The following is an 18,306-nucleotide window of genomic DNA, read 5'->3' on the forward strand; positions in this document are numbered from 1 at the left end:
TTTCAAGTGAAGAGATTTGCATTCACCCTTTACTTTTCGTGAGAAGCACAAAGAAATATGTCTGAAATGGTGGTAAGAAATGGAAGGATTAGCCAGGATATCCGAAGTATCATACCTAATTTTTATGAACAGAAAAAAAAATTAAGCGTTGTATTTATCAATGTTAATATGGTATTTTCTAGGTTCTGAGAGGAAATAATTACTAAAGAATCTTGGTGTGAGAGTTTACTTTTTTTGTTTGTTTTTTTGTTATGGAAAATTTCAAACATATACAAAGTAGAGAGACTCATACAATGAACTGCCATGACCCAGCTCAGAGTTAACAATGAATGGATTGCCAATTTTGCTTCAGCCAGCTATAATCTTTCATTTCCTCTCTTTGCCCCTGCTTGTTTTTTCAAAAGCAAATCTCATATATCATATTGAAGACAGGCAGTAAAAAAAAAAAAAATGACCTCCCAAAGAGATATTCACTTCCTAATCCCCAGAACCTGTGACTATTACCTTTGTATGGCAAAAGATGTGACTAAATTAAGGATTCTGGGGAGGAGTTTATCTTGGATTATCCAGGCAGGCCTAAATGCAATAACATGTCCTTCTGATTTTAGTATATTGCTGCTAAAGTGAGCACACATGTATTCTTCTAAGAGCAAGGCAGAAAGAAATTAGAGACACATGTAGAGGAGAATGATGCAAAGACAGAGCAGAGAGATGCAGCCACAAGCCAAGGACTACCACCAGAAGATGGAAAAGGCAAGGATTCTCCCCTAGAGTCTTTGGAGGAAATGGGGTCTGCCTATACCTTGATTTTAGACTTCTGGCCTCCAAAACTATGACAGAATAAATTACTCTTTTTCTAATCCACATAATTTGTGTGATTTGTTATAGCAGCTGTAAGAAACTAATACAGTATCATATAATCTGAAAAAAGTCTATGTGAATCTTTAAGAAATAAGAACTCTTTTTAAAATAATACCATTATTATTTCCTTAACAAAAAATAGTCCCTTAATTTATCTACCATCCAGAGTTTAAATTTCTCATATTATTCATGATCATATATTTATAATATATAACTTTAGAGTTCATTTATCTAAATCAAGATCCAAACATGGTTAGTATGTCTCTTAAGTCTGTTAATAATAGTTCCCCTTCCCTCTTCTTCTTGTCATTTATTTATTGAAAAAACTGAGTAATTTGTCCTGTAGAAATTTCTACACTCTGAATTTGGCTGATCACATCTTTATGGTATGGTTTGACATAGCCCTCCTTTTCCTGTGCTTCTTATAAACGAGTAGTGAGATCTAAAGTCTTGATCAGAATCATGTTCAGCTTTCTGGCAAGAAACTTCACAGGTGGTTCTGTGTATTTCCTATACAGAACCTATTGCATCCAATTAAGAGGCATGTAACATCTACCTCTTTCTCTTTTGTAATGATAGGATTGACCAGGAGGTTCAGAGGTTATTAGCCCAATCCATGAGCTATAAAGTTCCCCATCAACCTTTGACTTAATAGTTTTAGCAGCTACTGATGACCATTCCCTGAATCTATTATTTCATTGGAGGTAACAAAATGGTAGTATTTTATGTATAGCATTCATTTTGCATTTATTAACTGGAATTCTTCTAAAAGCAAGATTTTATCCGAATCATCAATTTGGTGACTCTGAAATACAAGGTTTTTTGTTGTCTTTTTTGTTTGTTTGCTTGTTTTTTACAGGAAAGATAAGACAAATGCTTGATAGCATCTAGTTTTTAAGATAGTACCAGGATGGGTATCTGCCTCTTGACTACAAAGATCACCTCGTCTAAAATCAATGAGTATAACTTCTCAACTGCACTCAAGTTAGTTCTCAAGCTACCAATTTAAATACTTGGCATATAATAGGAAACCTATTTTTAAAAGATCCAATATGACTATATCAATCTGATGTTAGTCCTTAGGGTTTATGCCCTATCAGATGGGTCCAAACTCCTAAACCAACTACTTCAAAGCATACACTCTGAGTCTACTTTATGCTATTTCACTAACACAAACCATCTTCTCATTCTAGATTCCATGCCTTTGGTTCAGTGCTCTAAGGTCCTGCCTTTCTCCCTACAGCTAGATCAAGCCCTCCTGCTTCCCCCCTCAGGAGTAAACAACACCTCCTGCTCTTGCCAGCCAGCACCCCTCCTTTTCTCTAAGAATGGTAGAAACCTTTTTAAAAGAAAATGTTCCTCTTCTCCAGCCCAACTATGTAATTCTAGATGGGGCTGCCAGTTACCTGGCAATCTGTGTCCCTGGCCAAAACAATGGAGACATCTCACAAGCTAGGCCAACCAGAACCATTCCTGGGATTTTGAGAATTTAAATGAAGGGAAGAAGGTCAGACATTCTTTCTGGGTGATCTCTGCCTTGCTGCAGCCACACCCCAAGACGTGGAGAAAACTGACACAAAAAAAGAGGCACAGAGATATAAGACAGAAAGTGTAGGTGGTGTGGAGTTCCCAGTTCTGGCTTCCCTGAAAACTACCTCACTTCTCCCACACTTTAGCCATGTAAGCCAATAAATCCCCCTTCTATACAGTTTAGATTTATATAATGTGTGACCAAAGGAATTGTAATACAACTCCCATAATGGTTCTTGAAGACTCTGACCACAGTGACTTCTACCTTTTCAGTTTCTTGAACTTCCTTTCTGTACAATTAACACTTTATTATATACTGTCCTGATTTTCTGTGTGTCAGGTACACATTTGTCACTATCTTCTCTGGCTCTGCAGACATACATGTTGCACACCTTTTGCACCTCCACCACAATCCCTAGAAAGTGCTAATATAGCCTCAGTGCATAGGTAGCAATTATCATGTATTGATTAATACTTCCATGTTAAGTATTTTGCATGTGTTATCTTATTTAACTCTCATAGAAACTCCCTGTATGGGTATTATTATCTCTATTTATAGATGAGGAAGCTAAGGTTCATCAAAGAAAAGCAATTTGTGCAAGGTCACATATTTACCAATTGGTAGGTCAGAAATTTGAAACATATTTGCACCCAAATTGCATTCTTTCCACTAGGCACATATAGCCTCACACAATGTTAAACACTTGCTAATTTAACTTGAGAGCATAATTGATCAAAGACCTCCATGTGACCCCTAAATTTCCACTAACCTCAAAGTGTGTGTTCTTCCATAATTAAAAATGGTAAAATTAATATATTAATATATAAATAAATGAGCTATACGAAAATCAGTATCTTGACAAAGTTATAATACAATTTCTCCAAAATTACTACTGGCAGCCTGAAGACTAAATGCTGGCATTTCTCTTCAAGCAATGGGTAAAAGGAATGAATATTTAAGACTACTCTGTCAGAACAAGTTGTATACAACTCCCTTGGCAGTGATATTTCAAAATAGCAAAAAGAGATTTGTGAACACCTGTCAATGGGTGACACGCCTACAGCTCTCCAATTGCTCAGAGGAATATTCCTGTGTCATCATTAGACACTAATAGTTATTGATCACTCCCATGGCTAGAAGGCAAGAACAGAAGACCTTTAGGAAGAAAATGATTCCCTCTTCATATTAATAGCTTAGAAAGAGAGGGGCTAGAAAGACAGTGATGGCAATTCACTGGCAGAGAACCTAAAAGCCACCAGCTCTGATCTCTACATGATTAGCATCATTCAGATCAGCCTTCTCAATTCCATGCTTGTATCTCCAATTCCAGCTGGGCAGGCTACATGGAGCTCCTGCTATCAAATTAACTTTAGGGCAACAGGTTTTTCAGGATCTAGTGAAGTACCTCCATTGAAAAGTGTCTCAGGCCACGCGCAGTGGCTCACGCCTGTAATCCCAACACTTTGGGAGGCTGAGGCAGGCAAATCACTTGAGGTCAGGAGTTTGAGACCAGCCTGGCCAAGATGGCAAAACCTGTCTCCACTAAAAAGAAATATTAAAATTAGCTGGGCATGGTGGCTTGTGCCTGTAGTCCCAGCCACTCAGGAGGCTGAGGCACAAGAATCCTGTGAACCCAGGAGACGGAGGCTGTAGTGGGCTGAGATTGCACCACTGCACCCCAGCCTGGACAACGGAGCAAGACTCTATCTATCTCTATATATATATACATATATTTTAATGTCTTATAAATATTTTTTAATGGTCATCTGCTTTTTTTTTTTTTCCTTTCCCATTTTTTGTCACCTTACTTGAGGATCTTATTACCATACAGACACTCTTTGAGGAATATAATGAATGTTCCTCGTGGGCCAGAAGACTTTGTCAAAGCAGCATACCCCTCATACATAATTTGACAACAGTGCAGCCAAGTAAAAAAATAGGCCTGGAACATTGTTAAAAATGGTTGCATCCCCTAGTAGAACAAGATTTCGCTAACTTGCATACTTTGGTAAAAGGCAAGCCCTAAAGTGTACCATCACTGTCAAGATTCAAGAAGACCTCAAATGAGATCATATATGTGAAAGTGCTTTGCAAACCATGAACTGCCAAGGAAACTGCCACTTCTGTTATTGGTGGCTATTACAAAGGCACAGACCTAGGAAGGAGATAGTTGTATGGGTTGAAGGAACTACCTAGGTCTAGATAGAGGGGTCTTCAGCAACAATAAGAAAAAAATAAGAGAGGTCCCAGAGGATGCAACAGGAAGCCTCAATTAGCAAACAGATTCAGGGGAGGAAAAGGTTCCAGGTTAGCAAATATTTATTGAACAAATAATTTTGAATAATTCCATTCAACAAATATTTATTGAATGTCATGCACTAGTCTATGTATTGGGATATATAGCCAAGACTATCAAATATCACAAAGCTTTACACTCTTATGTGGGGAAAGAGTTAATAAACAAAAGACACTAACCAACCAGGGAACCATCGAAAAAATTTTTTTTAATTTTAAAAAGACATAAGTAAACTAAAATATGTTAAAAGACAAGTGCAGGAGAGCGGAGTAAGGGGGATGAAAACTACAGAGGGTTTACAATCCTTTGAACTTAGAAGACTAGCCAAAGAGGAGAATGAGGTCAGATTTCAAATGGTGTCCCTCAAAAATTACATTCAATTGCAGGAAAAATAAGAAGAATCACATTGTGCTTATATGATATTTGTGTAAAACTTGACAAATCCAAATTTCCTAGGAACATACATCTCATTTTCCATATTGATCTCCTTCACTATTGTTCAAAATTATTGACCCAAATGTGCTATACAGAATATATAAAAAGATATAAAATGACTTAGCCAGAGGCAGAACAAAGGGAACTACAAGGGACAAAGCAAAACAGATGACAGCAAAAATCGTTGCAAATCAGTCCCTCAGGAAAGGACAAATTCAAGAGGACTTTAAATACGACTCAATTTTTTTCTTAGAAAAGTTGGCTCTAGGTCAAGGATGATATAAAAGTTTCATTTCTAGTAACAACCTCAAACAACCGGCAAGGCCTCACTGGAGCACTGCATTGAGAGAGCTCTGGGTCCTGTGGGGAATTAATTAGACATTTCTGCTATGGGCTCAAGATGGGGCACTGCAGGCATGCAAGCCCCTCATCTGCCTTTCCTTCCCTAGGTTGATCTTAGTGCTTTAAAATATCAGTAACCACTCACTGGCAGCCTACTAAGTGAAAGAAAGGCAACACCACGAACAGTGGAGGGATGTGGAAATACAGAGTTAGGTTCCAGTCCTAAAGGAGTTTAGGATCTAATTGGGAAGAAGGACAAATGTATAAAAGATAACACTGGATGGCAGCAAATGACTAAATTCCTAGAATTTCAGTATGGAGATTCAGGTGCCAGGAAACTGATACAGGAAAAGACAGCCAAGAATGATTTAATGGAGGTCACAGCTCTGAACTAGGCTTGGAAGAATGCACATCACTAAAATAACTGGAAAGAGGAAGGACTGGTCTCAACAAAGATGGGGAAAAAGGAAGAGGTAGGGTATGTTTAAGAATGAGGAACAGACCAGCATGGCAGTCAAAGCAAAGGATTTGCACAGAGCACCAGATCATAAATGCCCTGAGAATCGGTCAAGGGTTCTCCAGAGAAACAGAACCAGTAGGAGACGTATGTGTGTGTTATAAAGAGACTTATTATAAGGAAGTGGCTTATGCACTTATAGAGGCCAAGAAGTCTCAAGATCTGTAGCCAGCAAGCTGGAGACCCAGGAGAGACAATAACATAAGTTATAGTTTGAGTCTGAATCTGAAGGCAGAAGGAGACTGATGTCCCAGGTTGAAAACAGTCAAACGGAGAAAGAGAGAGGAGAGAAAATTCTCCCTTACTCAGTCTTTTTGTACTATTGAAGCCTTCAATAGACTAAATAAGGTCCATCCACATTGGGGAGGGTAGTCTGCTTTACTGAGTCTACCAATCCTAATGCTAATCTCATCCAGAAATCCTCTCACAGACATACCCAGAATGTTTAACTAAATACCTGGACACCCTGTGGCCCAGGCAAGTTGATACATAAAATTAATTAACCATCACGCCTTGAGCTGAGTCATTACCCAGCAGGCAACAGAGACTATGATAGGTGACATGAGCACAGCTATAGTTTGAAAAATCAATTGACTATGGAATGAAAATAGATTAGAGCAAGAAAAACTGGAAACAGAAACAAAATGAAAAATATTATAATTGGCCATATAATAATAAGAGGCAGATCATTAATAACAAACATTTATAGGATTCTATTCAGTATAAGGTGCTCTGGTAGGCGATTAAGATGCAGAGTTACTCTCATCTCCCTATAGTTTACTTTAATGTCAGGATCTAAACATAGACCTATCCAGCAGGAATTGGTTAGAAGCAAGCCTAGGATCCAAAGGTCAGCAATGAGGGTATGGATTTAGGAAGTATCTGTATAGCCAAGACAGCCAAGTCAAGAGTTTGCTCCTGGCATGCCGATGTTGACAGAAACTCAGAACAGGAGGTTGAGTTAGCCAGACTGAGTCAGGAAATCCTATCAAACCTACTCATTTTGTGATTCACTGTGAAGGAATGACCACTTCTCTGTGAAACCAATCCTAAGACATAATCAAGAGGTAGAATTACTTTAATGACAAAAAAAAAAAAAAGTCTCCAACTGTTGCAAGCTGGTTCTTACTATCTATAGCAACTCCACGGTGTGTTTTTCAAATAGGACATGCAAGGTCCTAAACACAGTGGAGAAGTACAAGGAGAAAATTCAGAGGTCAAACGTAATCAAGCTGATAAGAAATGAACATTAACCATTAAGTTTTTAATACAATCAGTAGGTAAATATCAAGTCAGTTGGTGTTTCCTGAAACAGATCAAAGTCAATGAATATCCTGTTGTCAGAGTTTTCTTTCTTTTTTTTTTTTTAGAGACAGGTTCCTACTCTGTCACCGAGGCTGGAATGCAGTGACATCATCCTATGTCACTGCAGCCTCAAACTCCTGACTGAAGCAATCCTCCCACCTCAGCCTCCCAAGTTGCTGGGACTCCTGGGGTGCAACACCATGCCGCCTAATTTTTTGTTGTTGTTGTTGAGACAGGTCTCAGGATGTTGCCCAGGCTGGTGTCAAATTTCTGGCCTCAAGCAATCTTCCTACCTTTGCCTCCCAAAATGCCCAGGATTACAGGCATGAGCCATTGTGCCTGGCAGATTTTTATACAAGCAGTTAAACTACTACATCTTGCTTAAAATAAGCCAAAAGTACAAATGTTTTGTAGTATCCACAAATTAGAAAGACTTAAAACTTCAACTTACCAAATAGTGACTTAGTGTTAGAAAATAAGCAATAATCAAGACTAATACATGGTCAGGTGTGGTGGTTCATACCTGTAATCCTACTGAGGCAGAAGAACAGGGTCTGGAGGCAGGGAACCTAAGGCTGATTCACACTGACTTCCTAGAACTAAATCAAAAGGAAAACCCCAACTTTCCACACCCAAGTAACAAAAGGACCAGAGGCTATTCCCTTTGCAACCTCCATCTCCTTGTTCTGCATGGCAGATAAAAATCTGAAAGTACCTCCGAAGGGTCCCCTCCGGAAACCCATGAGGCTGATCACGAGCCAAGTCTTCATTTGCATAGAAATACAATTTTGTAACTTCAGCCCCTGATTGGTCACTTTCCACAACCAATCAGATGTTTGCATAGGGTGTAACTTTGTGACTTCACTTTAGCCTCTGCTTGATGCTTGGTCACTTTCTGCAACCAATCAGACAGATTGTGGGCCCCTACTTCATTTACATAGGGTGTACACCAAGTAATCAATGGGAATCCTCTAGAAGGCATTGAAACCCTAGAAAATTCTGAAACCAGGCCCGTGGGCTGCTTGCGCGGGCCTGCTCCACCCTGTGACGTGTGCTTTCCTTTTCAATAAATCTCTGCTTTTGTTGCTTCATTGTTTCCTTGCTTTGTTTGTGCATTTAGTCCAATTCTTTATTCAAAGCACCAAGAACCTGGACACCCTCCACTGGTAACACTAGCACTTTGGGAGGCCAAGATACAGGGATCTCTTGGGCTTGGGAGTTTAAGACCAGCCTGGGCAACCTGCCAAAACCTTGTCTCTACAAAAAAATACAAAAATTAGCCAGGCATGGTGGCATGCACCTGTAGTCCCAGATACTCAGGAGGCTGAGGTGGGAGATTCGCTGGAGCCTAGGAAGTTGAGGCTGCAGTGAGCCCAAACTGTACTAGTGCACTCCAGCCTGGGTGACAGAGTGAGACCCTGTTTCAAAAAAAAAAAAGGATAATACAATAGACACGTATTTTCCCACAGAAAAGATCAAAATATGAATATATACAAACTATAAGTTTCCCGTGTCCTAAGAAATTCTTATTTTATTAACAAAAAATTTTATACCAAGAAAATCAAGAAACATTTTTTCTAAAAAATAAATACGGAGACAGCATCCTTATTTTGAGGATGTACAAAGTTTTCTATTAAATGACCTGATGAAGATCATACTTTTAAAACATTCCTTATATCACTATATACTTAGGCATAAATATACATATGTGTAGAATACATACGTGCATATATAAATATGGGGGTATGTGTGTATGTGTGTATAGAAATTATATTTGCAAACATATTTTTCTATACTCATTCTAGTACATTATAAAGAAAATCAACCTAAAATGAATGGAATCCAAATAAAAGTTCCATGAACACAAACAAAATAGAAGATATTCATTTTGAGGAATAAGACACACTCCTCTAATGAAATGGTTATGAAAAAAAGCTTGGACTAAATAAAAATATTAATCAACTCTTTTAGACAGTCAGTAAAAACTTTGCCACAGGAATTCCTGAATGTTCCCACCTCAATGAGCCTGAGTCATGAAACTTAGCCAAAGTATCTTATTTCACATTTTCCACACACAGAAGGAAATCAGTTCCTAGAACTTTCTACAAGTCAAAAGATCCCAAAATGGACCAGTGACCAATATTTCAACAGAGGTAAACTTTAACAATTTAAAGAAAAGAGCTAAAATACACCCTGCATTCTGCAAAACCTAGTGGATTTTCTGAACTCCTTAATGGCATGTCCTAGAATAATGTTCTTAGGAAAATGTTAAAAAAAAAAAAAAAAAACTATGCTCCATAAAAACTAATTAGCAGCTCAACCAACAGCTGCAGAGTATTTTTATAGCTGTTACCAATTACTATCTTCTCTTGGGGAAAACATTAAAATCAAAAGAACCTGAAATGTGAGGAAATTAGGTGAACCCTACCTAAAAGCTCAGCACCTTTTGCTGTCATGACCTCTTATTTCAGGGACTGGTCATCTATTAATAATTTCTCTCTTCAGTCTCGTGCATTCAGAAAAAAAGAGTGTGTTCATATAACTAAAAATGAAGGGACACTGCTAGGGGAAGTGTAAATTAAAGCAATTTAACATTTTCATAACAGTGACTCATAAACCTTTCCTACAGAAAACACAAGCGTACAATGATACACTCTCAAGGATGTTCTCTGAAGCACTGTTCTTAATATAGAAAAATGGGAAACAACCCAAATTCCCAACAGAAGGAAATTGTTTAAATAAACCATGTTACAGGGCCAGGTGTGGTGGCTCACGCCTGTAATCCCAGAACTTTGGGAGGCCAAGGCAGGTGGATCACCTGAGGTCAGGAGTTTGAGACCAACCTGGCTAAACCCTGGCTCTCCTAAAATACAAGAATTAGCCAAGCATGGTGATGCACACCTGTAGTCCCAGCTACTCAGGAGGCTGAGGGAGTAGACTCACTTGAACCTGGGAGGCAGAGGTTGCAGTGAGCTGACATTGCACCACTGCACTCCAGGCTGGGTGACAGAGCAAGACTCCACCTCAAAAAANCAAGGATGTTCTCTGAAGCACTGTTCTTAATATAGAAAAATGGGAAACAACCCAAATTCCCAACAGAAGGAAATTGTTTAAATAAACCATGTTACAGGGCCAGGTGTGGTGGCTCACGCCTGTAATCCCAGAACTTTGGGAGGCCAAGGCAGGTGGATCACCTGAGGTCAGGAGTTTGAGACCAACCTGGCTAAACCCTGGCTCTCCTAAAAATACAAGAATTAGCCAAGCATGGTGATGCACACCTGTAGTCCCAGCTACTCAGGAGGCTGAGGGAGTAGACTCACTTGAACCTGGGAGGCAGAGGTTGCAGTGAGCTGACATTGCACCACTGCACTCCAGGCTGGGTGACAGAGCAAGACTCCACCTCAAAAAAAAAAAAAAAAAAAAAAAAGGGAGAGAGAGAGAGAGAATGATCTGCATGTATAATCATAAAATATTTTCAAGGTATATTATCAAGTTAAAACAAAACCAAGTTGAAAGTTGCATAGGATTACCCTAGTAGTTACAAACAACCATGTTAATAATAAACGTATTTTTAAATAGAGGAAAAAATGAAGGGAAATATACCTATTTACAGCAGTTTCTCCAGAATATAAGATTACAGTGTACTTTAACTTTTAACATTATATATTTCTATATTGTTTAGAATTTGAATAATATGTATGTAATAAGAAAATTAAGTCTCATTTAAGTTAGCGATATAATTGGAAAGGAAGTAGGAGAAAATCATATTTCTAAAGAAAAGGATAAACTTAAATGTGTTAACTTTTGATAATAGCTCTAAAATATCATTTGTCTCTACCTCTCTTTTAGAAGGCAATAGTATCCTCACTCTCAGAACTTCAAAATTAAGCAAAACACATAGATACTGGAAAACTCCCCTTAGCATCTCTTCTTAGTAATGTCTTCTGAGAATAAAAGTTTAGCCCAAATTCCAGTATTTATCAAAGTCAACTGGGCAAGCATGCCAGCTTCTAAACAGTTGCAGACAAACCACACATCTCTATTTCTAAGTAAAAGTAATTACAGAATTAACAACAAAAAGGTACAGATTCTGCAGACTCTAAAACCATTTGAAGCATTTTCAAAATTGAAATTTAAGGAATTAGATAAAAATACTTTTGAATCTATAGTCCAGTAACCTGTTCAAAGACTGTAAAAACTAGATAGAGGCCAGACGCAGTGGCTCACGCCTGTAACCCCAACACTTTGGGAGGCTGAGGCAGGCGGATCACCCAAAGTCAGGAGTTCAAGACCAGCCTGGCCAACATGGTGAAATCCCATCTCTACTAAAAAAATACAAAACTTAGCTAGGCATGGTGGTGCATGCCTGTAGCCCCAGCTACTCAGGAGGCTGAGGCAAGAGAATCACTTGGACCCAGGAGGTGGAGGTTGCAGTGAGCCGAGATTGCACCACTGCACTCCAGCCTGGGCGACAGAGTGAAACTCCATCTCAAAAAAACAGACAAACAAAAAGACTAACTAGATAGAAAGCGAAAGAATTGCCTAGAAAGGAAATTGAAGAATCACTGGCAAGGTAAAACTTTCTACCTGCCTGGGAAAAGGTGTGACCTTGTCTGGGAGAGGTTTGTCTCTACAGTTATGTGACCATGACCAAAACATTTAAATTCCTATATCTCAATTTCCTCACCTGTAAAATGGAAGAACTGGGAATAAATAATCTTTGTGGTCCTTTTTGGCTCTAAAATTCTAACAAAAGACCTTCGCTCCATCCTTGACAGAGGGCTTTTTTTTAAAGTAATACATAAGAGGCCAGGAGTGGTGGCTCACTCTGTAATCCCAGCTCGTTGGGAGACTGAGGCAGGCGGATCACTTGAGGCCAAGAATTGGAGACCAGCCTGGCCAACATGTTGAAACCCCATCTCCACTAAAAATACAAAAAATACCCGAGCATGGTGGTGCGTGCCTATAGTCCCAGCTACTTGGAAGGCTGAGGCAGGAGAATGGCTTGAACCCAGGAGGCGGAGGTTGCAGCAAGCTGAGATCATGCCACTGCACTCCAGCCTGGGCAACAGAGTGAGACTCTGCCTCAAAAAATAAATAAAGTAAAATAAAGTAATATATATGTACACAGTATAAAATGTGATCTAATATTATAAGGTACATAGCCAAAAACAGCAGATTTCTGCCTGGCTCCTCCTCACCCCTGAGTTTCATTCCCCAAAAGAAGGTGCTTCAACTCTTCTAGCTATTTCTTCTGGTAATTACTTCCATATTTGTAAATCATGCACTTAAACTGCTATTTACAGAGTTTTTCAATTTTAGACATTGCCAAAATTCCTTATTCAATCTATCAGGGTATTTATTCACCTATGCCACTTTCCAAGATTTCTCTTCCAAATTTAATGGAGGTTACTTCAATTTTCTTGTACAGCTATACTGTTGAGATGCTAAGGCTATATAGACTGTATGTTATATGTGTACACACAGTTATACATACACATATATGCACATATTCATATATAGTCCTGCCATCCTGTCTCCACATGAGCTCATATTTTGATTAATAAGAAATAAGAGGGTCAGGCATGGTGGCTCACGTCTGTAATCTCAGCACTTTGGGAGGCCGAGGCAGGTGGATCACCTGAGGTCGGGAGTTTGAGACCAGCCTGACCAACATGGAGGAACCCCGTCTCTATTAAAAATACAAAATTAGCCATGTGTGGTGGTGCATGCCTGTAATCCCACCTACTCGGGAGGCTGAGGCAGGAGAATTGCTTGAAAGTGGGAGGTGGAAGTTGCAGTGAGCTGAGATCGTGCCATTGCACTCCGGACTAGGCAACAAGAGCAAAACTCTGTCAAAAGAAAGAAAAGAAAAGAAGGGAAGGGAAGGAAGGGAAGGAAATGAACGAAAGGAAGGATAGGAAGGAAAGGAAAGAAAGGAAGGAAAGAAAAGAAAGAAAGGAAAGAGAAGAGAAGAGAAGAGAAAAGAGAAGAGAAGAGAAGAGAAGAGAAAGAAGGAAGAGCATATTTCACATCCAACCACTTCACAAAATGTAACAGGGAAAAAAGTGAAAGCGTGGCCTATAAATCAGAAATCCTGAATTCAGGTCTGAGTCCACAATATATAGGAGCAAAGTATGCACATAAAAGTCCCTTATTATCGGTCGAACACGGTGGCTTACGCCTGTAATCCGAGCACTTTGGGAGGCCGAGGTGAGTGGATCACCTGAAGTCAGGAGTTTGATACCACCCTGGCCAACATGGTGAAACACCATGTCTACTAAAAATACAAAAAAAATTAGCCGGGCATGGTGGTGGGTACCTGTAATACCAGCTACTCAGGAGGCTGAGGTAGGAGAATCACTTGAACTGGGAGGCGGAGGTTGCAATGAGCTGAGATCACGCCATTGCACTCTAGCCTGGGCAACAAGAGCGAAACTCCATCTCAAAAAAGTCCCTTATTATCTCTGAGCCTCATCTGCTTTCCTCCCATGTAACCTAAATACAATGGCATCTACTACAAAATGGTTAAATCACAAGGCACAAACATGGTACATGAAAGCACTTTGTGAAACATAAAGCACTACAGAACTGTTTGCTTCTGTTATTGTCTTCATTAAGAGATCCCTATAAATGAAGTCCCTGGAGTTTCTTGTCACTATTGAGCACTGTTGCCCTACCTGGGCTAAAAACCAAGGGTTGGAAGTTGCTAAAAATAAGGATGAAGTAGATGTAAATTGTGTTTCAATGGCAGAATCTGATCCAGATCTTCACTGGGCCTACGTAACATCCTAGGAGACAAATGTACACAGAATAAAGATCAAGTGTCTAAACAGATTAAATAAGGCAATTTTGCTTTATATTTGCAGGGAGAAAGGAGGTTCCTTATTAAATTTTCTTTATGAAAGTAATACAAGAGGCCAGGCGTGGTGGCTCACACCTGTAATCCCAGCACTTTGGGAGACCAAGACAGGTGGATTGCTTGAGTCCAGGAGCTCAAGGGCAGCCTGGGCAATGTGGCAAAACCCTGTCTGTATGAAAAATACAAAAAATTAACAGAGTGTGGTGGCACGAACCTGTGGTCCCAGCTACTCAGGAGGCTAAGGCGGGAGGATTGCTTGAGCCCAGGAAATCGAGGCTGCAGGGAGCCGAGACCATGCCACTGAACTCTAGCCTGGGCCAGAGAGAGACCCTAACTTTAAAAAAAAAAAAAGAAAAAGAAATATAATTTCACTCCTCAGAAGCAATTCTTGTTTTTTCTCATTTTACCTCCATATCTCTACATAATATATTTGTACATCTGCTTCTTGTTTGCACTCATTATCTATCAAGTTCCTATTAAAGAAAGAACTTAGCAAAGAAAGTATTTTGAACCAATCTTGGGAGGCAGAGTACAGAACTGTCCAGCAATGCATTACTCTGACTCTGTAAAAATAAAACACTCCTTTTATTTCTATTCTTCAAGTCCTCCATTAAAAGTTCTACATAAGGTCTCTATATAGCTGGGCAGTTGGACCTAAATTTTTAGACCACTCTCAATCACTCTCTGAATCCACTTCAGTGATGTTCAGTTTCTCTCACCCTTTCCAGCCACCCCACACAGTTTCATCCTGTTCCTTGTCCTATAGGACAAATGATAAATAGGACTCTAAACTTAATTTATTTCAAGACAGGCAAGGACATAATTCTATGAGCTCTGCGGAAAGGGATTAACTGAAGCTAAAAAGATATCAACCTTTAATTATGAGAAAAGTTACCTAAAGCCAACAAGTATGCTGCATTACAGAGCAAATTTATGAACTAAATCTCCTGTTCAATTTCTGTCCAAAGAAGACCTTTGAAGTTCTCCAAACGTGGACTTCAGCTATGGTTCACTACACTACATGTGGACAGCTTTGGGGACAGCATCCTAACTAGTGCGAGGTGTACAAGTGAACTTGAGGTCAGGCAGGTGACCCTGACAAGCAGGCATGGTACATTAAGGAGAGGAAATCTTTCCTCTCATTAATCAACAGGATAAAGGTGATTAAGCAGGAATTATTTTTCAATGACCTATATAATTTCATCAGGGCTGCTATGGCTATTAGCAGGGAGCAGCTGACTTCCTAACGAGATGAATCTGATAGCACAGCCCTTCCAGAGAAGTCAAGGGAGCGAGCCCTATCTATAGGGAAGCAACAACTGGTAGGCACTGTTTACTCCTTCTCCTCCTGAGAGCTGTCTCTCCTTCTCAATATTTGGCTCTTTTCCTTCAGGAGGGTTTCCCTGTGCCTGGATGGCTGGGGCTGCAGCATCTGCTGAACAGCGGAAGCTGGATCTGCTGTGAACGGGTGGGTCCAGGAGGCTGGGACAGAACTGGGTTAATTCACCAGACCTGCTCATATGATTCCCAAAGTCCCAAGCCAACAAGGTTACCGCCTCCTGCACCAACACCTCGCTCTGACCAGGCCTGAAATAAGACAGCAGGTAGTTCCTCCTACTCCCTAGCAGAAGTGGAGTTAACAAGGGACCTTTGTTGAGCTAGAGGAAACACAAACACACACACACACACTATCAATAACAACCACGACTTGAATGGAGTTTCATCAGAGAATTTACGAAATTGAGCAACAGCTACCCAACAAGTAAGTCCTTACACCAGGAAAGGGCTGCAACCCTCAGAGGGGCACCGCCTCTGTCTCCTATGCAAGCAAGGTGATTTACAAGGGAAACCTGAACTGCACATCTCTTTGCCTTTGCCTGTACCTCCCAGAGGACCCAGGGACCAATGAATGGGATGGAGGGCCCTGATGACATCTTCCTTCGTGAAAATAAGCTGGCTCTCTCTATCCCAGGGTCAGTTACCGCGTAACGCCCCGTCCAGGAGCCCGAAACCCTGGGAGTCACCTCCTCCCCCTGGCGCCCCGGCCCGACGCAGCGACCTCGTTTGGAACGTCCCCAGCCTTCCCCCAGCCCAATGCCTGCTCCCCCTGCCCAGCTGGCGGACGCAGAGAAGGGACATTTCGGGTCTCCCTCCTCCTTCAACCCCCTAAAATAAAAGAATCCCTCAAGCGCAAATCTCCGGCCATCACAGCACCTACCTGTCCCCGACCGTGGCTCCTCCTCCCCAAGCAGTGGCGCTCGCTGGACAAGTGTCCTCAGACAGTCCAGAAAGTTTGCGCTGCGGTCCCGGGGACGCCTGCGCTGGACCCCGCGAGGAAAGCGGGGCCGGCTCCTCGCCCCGGGGGCGGCAGCCGCTGGAAAGTCTTGGCCCAGGTCCTCCGGGCCCAGCTCTAACTCAGGAGTGCCCGGGAAGAATGTAGGTCGTGAGAAGGTCGGAGCGCAACTTTTCGAGGGTGCGTCAGCCACTGGCTGAGCCGCGTGGGTTCAGGAGCTCCCCACGCCTCTCCCTAGTGAGCGCGGGAGGGGCGGGAGGCGGGGGCCGGGCCGGGGTGGGGCCCAACTGCCGGGAGCCTTAGGGCAGAGCGCCCCGGCCCCGCCCCCGCCCCCGCCCCGCCGCCGCCGGCCCCGCCCCTGCAGCTGGGCCATGCCGCCGCCAGGTGCGCCGGGGACTCAGGCAGCGCCGCACGGCCTGCGCCGGTTTCCAAGGTGAAGGAGGAGGAGCCTCTGAGAGAAAGTTTCCACCGAAACTTGAGCTTGGCGCAGTGGAACACTCGCGCCCTTGGGGGCTAGCGTTTGGCCGGAGCTACACACCCTTTACTCGCGTAGGCACACCGCCCTACACAGCACAGTTGTTCACCGTCCCGCCAAAGGCTTGTCTCTCCGGTTCTTCCGAGTGGAAGGAGTCGGACAACGCCGCACGTCACGGGCGTTTCCGATTCCTCGCTTCCCAAAGGTTTGACCGCGGCCACCGGCGCCCCGGCCCAGCTCTGCTTTTCTTTGCTGACTCCTTCCTTGAGGTGTGAATTCTAAAATGCTGATACCGTCCCAAGAGAGCTGAGTCAAGTGAGGCAAACGTTCGCCAGTTGTTCTCCTGACAGACCCCCTGCAGTGGACAGGGGAAATGTGGCCTTGGCCGACGTTAATGAAGTGCCAGGATGGAGGGAGGGGGCCTGCTGATTTGTTCTGTTTTGCTTTTTAAGGGTAACTATAGCGTTACTGGAGTCGTTTGTGGGTTTGGGGAGTATGTGGTGCGTGTGTGTGTCACACGTCCACTGGCAACTCCCGCCAACCCCTCCCCAAGAAATGAAGGCTCTAATGTGGGTAGTTCTACAACAAAGGTGAAACTTCCCCAAATCACGATTCCCCCACAAGATGAGAGAGCAGGTGCAGCATCCATTTCCCCACTACCACGCTTGAGATGGTGGCTTTGGGCACTGCCATGTGCCCCGACATCCTTCCCAGAGCCCAGCCTTCCCACCGGGGCCTGGGCCTGCGCGGCCGCCTGCCTTTGCATCAGAGACCGCAGCGGTGCCATTGCCAAGCTGGGCAGCGCCGCCTCGCTTCCCCATTTCTCCGTCTCCCACGCCTCTTGCATGCCTGGGTCGCGAAGTGAAGGTTCTGCTTTCAGGACTTTAAATCCCGGAGGAGGAATGACAAACTTGGTTAATGGCTCTCTTGGCATGTTCATAGCCCTGCGGTTGAAGTGGCTGAAACCTGCGGTGAGCCTCAGTCAAAGCAGCTGGGGCCACACCAGTTTGCAAAGGCGGGTGTGGCAGTTTTCCACCGCAGCAGCAGCCTGCTGGCGCCTCGTCAGATTCTACTTTGGAGGAAGTATCTTCTTCCCTTCATTCTCAGTGAATGGCATCCAGAGATAACCAGAATCAGGTGTATCTAGTTTCAAGTTCTGTCTTGCAACCGTGATAATTGGAGGATGCAAACTTTACACTTTCTTCCCTAGCTGACTACCACCACTACTGCGCTTGTGGATGACAGCAGGAACGCCAGGTACTTGCCACAAGTATCTCTCCAGATTCACCAGCCTTTCACCTGTGACAAGCGCCGTCAAGAAGTGCCTCTAAGTAAAAGCTGGGGAAGAACAAGGAAGATAGAGCTCAGAGTAGAAAGCTGTGAAGTTCT

General features: G+C 42.3%; 1 protein-coding gene across 1 annotated transcript in view; it reads right to left on the bottom strand.

Annotated features, from left to right (window-relative positions):
• The window catches only part of FHIP1A (FHF complex subunit HOOK interacting protein 1A), a 273,945-nt gene extending 257,264 nt beyond the window's left edge, over positions 1 to 16,681 (bottom strand). The window contains exon 1 of the mRNA XM_017871129.1: positions 16,368 to 16,681. The gene's annotated coding sequence lies outside the window, so the exon portion shown is untranslated. The remainder of the gene's footprint in view (positions 1 to 16,367) is intronic.
• Positions 16,682 to 18,306: the final 1,625 nt, after the last annotated feature.

This window comes from Rhinopithecus bieti, unplaced genomic scaffold, assembly GCF_001698545.2.
Source record: "Rhinopithecus bieti isolate Rb0 unplaced genomic scaffold, ASM169854v2 scaffold_3878, whole genome shotgun sequence".
NCBI lineage: Eukaryota > Metazoa > Chordata > Mammalia > Primates > Cercopithecidae > Rhinopithecus > Rhinopithecus bieti.